General features: G+C 39.0%; 1 non-coding gene across 1 annotated transcript; it reads left to right on the top strand.

Annotated features, from left to right (window-relative positions):
• The first annotated feature begins 6,672 nt into the window (after positions 1-6,672).
• On the top strand, positions 6,673-6,780 carry LOC113001298 (small nucleolar RNA R71). Its single transcript, XR_003266617.1, has one exon. It is a non-coding gene; the product is annotated as a small nucleolar RNA R71 (small nucleolar RNA).
• The last annotated feature ends 1,744 nt before the right edge of the window (positions 6,781-8,524 follow it).

Genomic DNA, 8,524 nt, shown 5'->3' with positions numbered 1-8,524 from the left:
AATTTCAGGAATTAATGAAACATTAGCTTAATCCGATTTCGTGTGACTTGAAGAGGCAAATAAAGCAGCGCTTACCTTAGTTAATTTCCAATTAGGAGATTGCAATTTTATTTTATGTAGTTCAGTGTTTATTTCATTTTGGGGCAGAATAATGTAATAGGGCCTAGTGACTTTGAGTGACTCTTTTAAATAGCAGCCTTGGGATTCGTGCAAGGCTATTCTATTAGACTATTATTCAGAGCATAGGGTTTATGGTTTTGACGTTTTTCTGTTCTAATGCTACTGTTCACGTAATGCAATTTTCTATTTTCTACTTCTAATTACAATTTCGTTCTTGTTTCTTCCTCTGCTTTCATTTACGTTTCTGCTTCATTTATGTTTCTGCTTTTAGTTTCATTTACGTTTTCTACTTTCATTGAATCTATGGAAGGCTAAGTTTTCTGGTGTTGTTTTCTTCTGAGGACGAAGCTCAACTCTCTTCGAGGTTATGTTTAAAATGTAGCTTCCTGGCAGTTTTCCTTTCATCAATTAACCGAAATTCATTAATATTAATCTGTGCACGCTTCGTGTTCTATTAATTGCCTCTGAGCCTAACTTGCGTTCATGTTTAATGGACGAAGGGTTAATTGGTGTATGTGTTGCCTAATCACGTATTGACAACCCTAAGTTGGTTTTTGCTTAGTAAATTAAAATAGGGTTGAATTTAGTGGTTAACTGTAATGGACAAATTCTCCATAACCTAGGACAAGAGAGTAGCTTCTGAATCAAAGGAAACAACCCGTTTTCAATACTATTAATTTCGTATTCTAGTTCGCTTGTTCCTTATTTCACAAAACAAACAACCCCCCCAATCGTTACTGTTACTGCAAGTATATTATGAACATTTGGTTTATCATTGCTCATTGAGAAACAACCTAGGATCACTTCCTAGTTACTTCATTTTCATGTTTATTTGATTCGAGTACAGCCTCGATCAGGGTGGCAACCACCTCCCCCGTTTTGTTAAAAAATGGCTTCCGGAGCGTCCGGGATTCCCGTAATGCTTCCATAAAATTCCCATAACCCTAAATGAGCATATTTCACTTAATATGGGTGAGAAGGAAGAGAAAAAAAGAAGAAAATCAAGTCTTATAGGCTTCCATAACTTTTCCGTAAATTACGAAAGAAGGGGGGTGAACTTATCAAAATGGGGGTTGCAAATAGCAATTTTGAAATTTTGAATTTGGGCCTTCCAGACCATTTTCGAAGCCTGGGCAAGCTGGGCGGCAACCTCCTCTCCCTTTTTCCTATAAATAGGTAGAAGGGGGTTGTTCTAAGGGTCCCTGATCCCCCTGGCTATGCATTTCAGCTGTTTTGGGTGAAAAAAATTGTTTCCGTTAAAAAAATCCAAGCCGAGGTGCTTTCGTAACGCTTCCGAGATGTTTCCGTAAGCAAATCCGTGAAGGTTTTCCTTCATTCTTCACCGTTCTTCATCCGTTCTTTGCTCTTCAACGGGTAAGTTTCCAAATCCGAGACTTTTAATTCATTTCTTGTTTTTTTTGCTTTCATCTTTATTTCGTTCAATTTCGATTTCTTTTTCTTTCGTTTTTAGCGAGCTTTAACCGATCGTTTAAGCCGTTTTCTCGCCTAATAAATGATGAAATGAATTTCAACCGATTATTTGTGTTGTAATCTCGTTTAATCACTGTTAAAACAAAATCTAATCGATTGTTCACGTTGTAACCTCGGTTAAACCAAAAAAGGGCAAAATAATAATAAAATAATCAAAATATTTTTAAATAAAATAATAAAAAAAATCGATCGGACGTTTTTCTTTGGATGTTTCCTTGAATGAATTGACTAATAACCAAAGTGAAACTAAGGCTAAAATCAACTCACAAATCAAGCTTGGTCCGCAAAAATCACTGAAAACCGCTTTAGGGTCCAACGCCTTAAAACGGTCCTCTTTGCTTTTATCGGTTAACATGGACCGTTCAAAAGCATAAAATCAACATGTAACTTTACCGTATTTGCGAGAACTACGTAGGTCTGATTTCCTCTTCGATGGAGGATAGTAGAAGCAAAAGCCCCACTTTTGTCGACCTCGTGAGATGGTTAGAGGTCCAACGCCTTAGCTTTCTCACCAAGTAAAATGGATCATTTTAAGGTCCAACGCCATAAATGACCCCCTTCCAAGTAAAAAGAATCACTTGATTCGCCCCTTTTGAAAGAACTACATAGGTCTGATTTCCTTATCACAATTGAGGAATACGTAGGAGCAAGGGAAACACCCTTGTCGACCACAAAAAGATAAAAAAATACAAAAAGCGTAAAGAGACATAAAAACATAAGAAAGGGAAAATAAAACAAATTGAAGTCATATTTGCACATTTGATTAAAGGCTGCCGTCCCCTTGTGACGGACGCATGGGGTGCTAATACCTTCCCCGTGCGTAAATACAACTCCCGAACCTTTCACACTTAAAGTTCGTAGACCACACCTTTCCGGTTTTTCCGACGTTTCCCTCAAATAAACGTTGGTGGCGACTCCGCGCATTTTCCTCCCATGGAAGATGCACCCGTGAGCCCTCGCGTCGCCCTCCCGCCGAAGGGTAGGTTGCGACACCAACACATCAAACACCTCACAGAATAACATAGGTTGTTGAGGCATTTGTTGTCGCCATGTAAGTGCACTTCCTGCTCTCTGACACTGCTCACAAGTGCTACAAATCTTCCACGCATCTTTAAAGATGGTGGGCCAATAAAAGCCACAGTCAAGCACTTTACGAGCTGTCCTTTGAACACCCAGATGACCTCCTGGTGCGGAAGAATGACAGAACTGCAGGATTGAGTCAGTCTCATGATTTGGAATGCATCGTCTATTGACCTGATCACTGCACAATTTCCACAAGTAGGGGTCATCCCAAATAAAATTCTTAGCATCACTTTTAATTTTATCTTTTTGAGCCTTAGATGCTAAGGGAGGAAAAACAGAAGCAACTAAATAATTGACAATGTTAGCAAACCAGGGAGTAGAAAGAGAATCAGAAATACTATACAATATATATAAATGATCATCCGGGAAATCATCCCGAATGGGTGAGTCCTCATCAGACACATGTTCGATTCGACTCAAATGATCAGCAACTAAATTTTGTGCTTCGCTCCTATCACGGATCTCCAAGTCAAATTCTTGGAGCCAGAGCATCCATCGGATCAACCTAGGCTTTGAATTAGCCTTCTTCAACAAGTACTTTAAAGCTGCATGGTTAGTATAAACAATAATGCGAGTACCAAGCAAATAAGAACGAAATTTTTCAAGAGCAAAAACTATGGCTAGTAGCTCTTTCTCAGTAGTAGTATAATTCGCTTGGGCAACATCTAAAGTCCTAGAAGCATAATATATCACCCTAGGCAATTTATCAATATTCTGAGCAAGGATAGCCCCCAATGCATAATTTGATGCATCACACATAAGCTCAAAAGGGGTTGTCCAGTCTAGTGCCTGGATGATGGGGGTGGTAGTCAGTGCTCTTTTGAGTCAATCAAAAGCCTTTTGCATTTATCATTAAAGTCAAACTCCACCTCCTTTTGCAACAAGATGGATAGTGGAAGGGCTACTTTGCTAAAATCTCTTATAAAGCGCCTGTAGAATCCTGCATGACCAAGAAAAGATCACACCTCTCGCACGCAAAAGGGGTAAGGTAATTGTGAAATAACAACAATTTTTGTAGGACTACTTCAATGCCCTTTTTGGAAATAATGTGGCCTAAAACTATACCTTGCTCAACCATAAAATGACATTTTTCAAATTTTAGAACAAGGTTAGTTTCAGTGCATCTATTCAAAACTTTTTCCAGACTATCCAAACAAACATCAAAAGAGGATCCATATATAGTAAAATCATCCATAAACACCTCTATGCAATTTTCTAAAAAATCACTGAAAATAATAATCATGCACCGTTGGAAGGTACCAGGGGCATTGCACAGGCCGAAACGCATCCTCCTATAGGCAAAAGTGCCGAAGGGGCAGGTGAATGTGGTCTTTTCCTGATCCTCAGGAGCAATAGTGATTTGCATATAACCAGAAAAACCATCAAGGAAACAGCAGGGAGATTTACCTGCCCGGCGTTCAAGCATCTGGTCAATGAATGGCAGGGGAAAATGGTCCTTTATGGTAACCTGGTTCAGCCTCTTATAGTTGATGCAGACTCTCCAACTGTTCTGCACCCGAGTAGGAATCAGCTCCTCCTTCTTATTTTTTATCACGGTGAGGCCGGTTTTCTTCGGAACTACCTGAACAGGACTTACCCATTGGCTGTCAGAGATAGTATAAATGATTCCAGCTTGCAAAAGCTTGGTTACCTCCTTCTTCACTACATCAAGAATCACCGGGTTGAGTCTTCTCTGTGGCTGTCTTACTGGTTTAGCCCCATCCTCTAAATTTATCCGATGCATACATGTGGATGGGCTAATACCAGGAATGTCCACCAGGGTGTAGCCTATAGCCTTCTTATGCTTCTTGAGAACATATAACAGCTTCTCCTCTTGCTCATCAGCAAGGGAGGCAAATATAATTACTGGAAAAATTTTGCTATCATCCAAGTAAGCGTATTTTAAATTTGATGGCAAAGGCTTCAATTCTGGTGTGGGCGGCTGGATAGTGGTAGAAAGAGATGGTTTCTCAGCCTATACCTTATAAAGAAAGTCAGAGGTATGTGTACTTCCTGAAACATGGTTAGTTCTATCTGACTCTATAAAATCAATCTCAAGAGGTAAAACATCACCAGACATGTAATCAATATTAAATTCAGATTCACTCTCAGCATCAAATTCAGATATATGATCAAGTACAAATTCATATTCAATGCATGAAGAGTGACAGGCATGCAGATTAGAATGAAGATTAGTCATGTATTCATCAACAATACAGTCAATTATTTCAACACAAAATACAAACAGGTCTTCATATGGGTGTTTCATAGCATCAAGAATATTAAAATGAATAGTTATATCACCAAACTCCATAAATAGTGTGCTTGCATATACATCTATCTTAGTTCTAGCAGTTTTCATAAAAGGTTTGCCTAGAATGATGGGAACTGATCCATTAGAAGATCTCTCCTCCATATTCAAAATATAAAAATCAACAGGGAAAATCAGTTCACCAACTCTAACTAAGACATCCTCTATGAAACCAGCAGGATACGCAACACTTCTATTAGCTAAATGAATTACCACATCAGTTGACTGCAAGGGGCCAAGAGATAGAGAATTAAAAATAGACAGAGGCATAACACTAACAGAAGCTCCTAAATCTAGCATGACATTGTCAAACTTACTGTTCCCTATAATACAATGTATGCTGAATGTACCTGGATCTTTACATTTTTCAGGGATTTGGGGAACAGATTTACCAATCAATGCAGAGACATTTCTGCCCATGCTAATTCTTTCACTTCCTTTAAGTTTCCGCTTATTAGTGCACAACTCCTTCAAGAATTTAGCATATCTTGGAATTTGCTTTATTGCATCCAGCAGAGGTATGTTTACCTCTACTTTTCTAAATGTTTCCAAGATCTCCTTCTCTGCCTCTTCCATTTTTTTGTTGAAATTTGCTCTTGGAGGGAATGGAAGAGGGATATGCTGCTTCTGTAAATCAGAATTACCAGTGGGAGATTCACCTGCATAGAAATTGTTAGGTAACTTACTCTTTAAACTTTTGTCATCATCTTTTTCTGGAGTAGAGTGAGATTGGGCAGGTTCATTTGCGGATGAGGAAGATGCTACTGGTTGAAGTCCTTGACACTGCTTTCCTGACCTCAATGTAATGGCACTCACATTTTTGGGATTCTAGATAGATTGAGAAGGTAATCTGTCAGAATTCTGGGACTGTTGTTGATTTAACTGTGTAGCCAATTGTCCCATCTGATTAGTTAAGCTCTGAATGGAAGCTCTGGTCTCTTGTCGAAACTGCATGTTTTGCATAGTCATTTGCCTCACAAGTTCTTCTAGGGAAGGTTGCGGAGGAGCCTCAACTGTTTGCTGTTTTTGGGGCTGTTGCTGTTGTTGTTGCTGGATTGGTGGAGGAACGTATGGTCTGCTTGGGCCAGCAGCATTTTGAAAATAAGGTTGTTGTTGTTGCTTCTGCTGTTGTGAAGGATTCGACCATCTAAGGTTGGGATGATTCTCCACTCGGGATTGTACCTGTTGCTGAAGAGGTCATAATTATTCTGTTGTGGTTGATTTTGCTGCTGAGGTTGAGGAGGTCTGTTGTAGATGTTTGCAGCATAAGCTTTAGGCTGTTCAATTGCTTCAGATTGTTGCACAGAAGGGCAAAGGTCTGTGTGGTGGTCGGCAGAGGAGCATAAACCATAGAGTCTGGCGACAGGTGTAGATTTTTTATTCATGGCCAGTTGGGTTACCAGGTTTACCAAGGCATCTAGTTTACCTTAAAGCTTCTTAGTCTCAGCTGATGAAGATGAATTCATGGCTACTTCATGCACTCCTCTAATGACAATAGCATCACTTCTGGCACTAAATTGTTGGGAGTTTGAAGCCATCTTCTCAATTAAATTTCTGGCTTCAGCAGGGGTCATGTCTCCAAGGGCTCCACCACTAGCAGCATCTATCATACTTCTCTCCATGTTACTGAGTCCTTCATAAAAATATTCGAGGAGAAGCTGCTCATAAATATGGTGGTGAGGGCAACTGGCACATAGTTTGTTAAATCTCTCCCAGTATTCATATAAGCTCTCTCCACTGAGTTGTCTAATGCCTGAAATATCTTTTCTGATGGCCGTGGTCCTGGAAGCAGGGAAATTTTTTTCTAAGAATACTCTCTTGAGGTCATCCCAGCTCGTGATGGACCTTGGAGCAAGCTAATATAGCCAGTCCTTTGCCACTCCCTCTAAAGAATGATGAAAGGCCTTCAGAAATATGTGATCCTCCTGGACATCTGGTGGTTTCATGGTGGAGCAGACAATATGGAATTATTTCAGATGCTTGTGCGGGTCTTCACCTTCAAGGCCATGAAACTTTGGAAGCAAATGGATTAGTCCAGTTTTTAGAACATACGGGACATCCTCATCAGGGTATTGGATGGACAAGATTTCGTAGGTGAAATCAGGTGCAGCCATTTCCCTTAGAGTCCTCTCACGGGGTGGAGGTTGTGCCATGTTCTCAGAATGTTCAAAACTATAATGCTCAAAATCGCCAATAACAGAATGCTCAGAATGCTCAAAAGGTACTAAATGATGTCTAACTAATCTATGAAATGTCCTATCTATCTCAGGATCAAAGGGTTGTAAGTCAGATGGATTGCCTCTAGTCATACACTATATTCAGCATGCACAACTAGTTGCCTTCTTATGCAAGTAACAGTGTAGGTTTGAACTACAACTACCATTAAATGATATCCAAATGACTTGAAATTTTGTGAGCAACCTTATAAAATGATGAGAAGATAGCACAAAAAATTTCAAATGAAAATTCAAAGTGTAACTATAAAAGCTAAAAATGATAATTTAAGAAAAATAAGAGAATAATACTTGGAAAATAAAAAACTTGATGCTAAGCCCTAGTGTCACATGACCATAAAAACTTGATGCTTGAGTGTCGACATGGGTGCATGCATGACCAGTTTTGCATAAAATTTCCAAATCATCATTGTTGCATGTGTGTCATGGAAATAATGTGAGACATTCCTTTATCCCTGAACTACTGGTCAAACCTGTGAATGTATGTATACATGATTTTGATGATGTCAAAAGAAGAATCAAACAAGGCTAATTTTGCTTCAAGATTATTGCAAGATTGTTTCAACAAACAAAGCCTTGATTCAAGATTTCTTCAAGATCAAGCCTTGCCTCACAATGAAAGGTTTCAAGTCATTCAAGGCACATGTAATCGATTACCAATACATGTAATTGATTACCAATGGTTTGAAAGTGTGTAATCGATTACACATCGTATGTAATCGATTACCAGAGACTCTGAATGTTGGGAATTCAAATTTTAAATGAAGGGTCACAACTGTTCAAGAAAAACAACTGTGTAATCGATTACCAGAGAGGATTTTCAAGGAATATCGCCAACAGTCACATCTTATCATTTGAATTTTGAATGGCCATCAAAGGCCTATATATATGTGTGACTTGGGACGAAATTGAAGAGAGAGTTTTGCTTGGCAAAAATGTCTTATCCTCTCAAAAGACAATGAGAGAGATTCCAAAAGAACTTCGTTGTCAAATGCTCTCTCAAAAGAAATCCTTGACCAAATACTTGCAAAATCTATAAGGATTCTTACATGATCTTCATTGTAATATTCTTCTCTTGAAGAGAGAATTCTTCTTCCATTCTTCTTCTTCAATGAGATTGGTTAAGAGACTGTAAGTCTCTTGTTGTAAAGCATCTGAACACAAGGGATGGGTTGTCTCTGTGTGGTTTAGAATTTGTAAAGGAATTTACAAAGATAGTGGAAATCACAAGTGGGTAGCTTGAGTACTGGACGTAGGCACACGGGAAGTGGCCGAACCAGTATAA

This window comes from Glycine max, chromosome 3, assembly GCF_000004515.6.
Source record: "Glycine max cultivar Williams 82 chromosome 3, Glycine_max_v4.0, whole genome shotgun sequence".
Taxonomy (NCBI): Eukaryota; Viridiplantae; Streptophyta; class Magnoliopsida; order Fabales; family Fabaceae; genus Glycine; species Glycine max.
This window is presented reverse-complemented; position numbering and strand designations above follow the sequence as displayed.